This window comes from Myotis brandtii, unplaced genomic scaffold (genome assembly GCF_000412655.1).
Source record: "Myotis brandtii unplaced genomic scaffold, ASM41265v1 scaffold628, whole genome shotgun sequence".
NCBI lineage: Eukaryota > Metazoa > Chordata > Mammalia > Chiroptera > Vespertilionidae > Myotis > Myotis brandtii.
The window spans coordinates 181,306-182,183 of NW_005370403.1; the positions used below are offsets into that span (position 1 = coordinate 181,306).

The window sequence follows — 878 nt, forward strand, 5'->3', positions numbered from 1 at the left end:
GTGGGCACGGGGAGCGTGACGGGTGCTGGGGGAGCACACACCGGCTGCCTTTCACGTCAGCTCCGCAGAATCATGAAACTGTTTAATTTCCTTTTTTTAAAGATTATTATTACGTAAATATATATATGTTTCTTATTGACTTCAGAGAGAAAGGGAGAGGGAGAGAGACAGAAACATCAACCATCGTGGAGAACCATGGCTCGGCTGCCTCCTGCCCACAACCCGGGCCTGTGCCCTGACCCGGAACGGAACCCTGACCTCCTGGTTCCTAAATCGACGCTCAGTCACTGAGCCACGCCGGCCGGGCTCCTATTTTTTTAAATCTCCCGAAGCATCATGCACACGACCATAAATGATTTTTTAAACAAAAATCAACATTTTCGCTGTCCTGTTCCCTCTGGTTTCGTTCCTTTTGGTTCCTCTCATGTGAAGTTGGCCAACAGCGCCCTCGAGTGGACGGCATCCCCCAGCGCTGCTCACAGCCTCTCCTTTGGGTCTAAAGGACTCGGAGTGAAGTTGTCAGATTTAAAGCACAGAGGAGGCCACTGTCTGGGCGGCCGCAGTGCGAGACCCAGCCCAGATGTTCTCTCTCCGGGACCTGAGAGCCTCACGCCCGTACACTGCGTGGCTCCACGGTGGCCTCACACCCTTGGTTCCGGGACTAGATCACCAGCTGCTCTGGGGCTTTCGAAGCTTCTGAAAAGAACGACGGCCCGGTTTCCAAGCGGAAACGCACACGGCCGGTTCCCTGCGCAATCGCACATCGCGCATCGCACATCGCGCATCGCAGCGGCGTCTGGGGTACCAGCCACACTCAGCCCCACAGGTGGGGGGCGCCTCCCGGGCCCCTTCTCAGCAGCCGCGCGTTCAATCCCTCC

The 878-nt window shown here is 56.5% G+C and overlaps 1 protein-coding gene across 1 annotated transcript in view; it reads right to left on the bottom strand.

Annotated features, from left to right (window-relative positions):
* TACC2 (transforming, acidic coiled-coil containing protein 2) overlaps positions 1-878 on the bottom strand; it is a 26,364-nt gene that overhangs the window by 13,861 nt on the left and 11,625 nt on the right. The window lies entirely within an intron of this gene.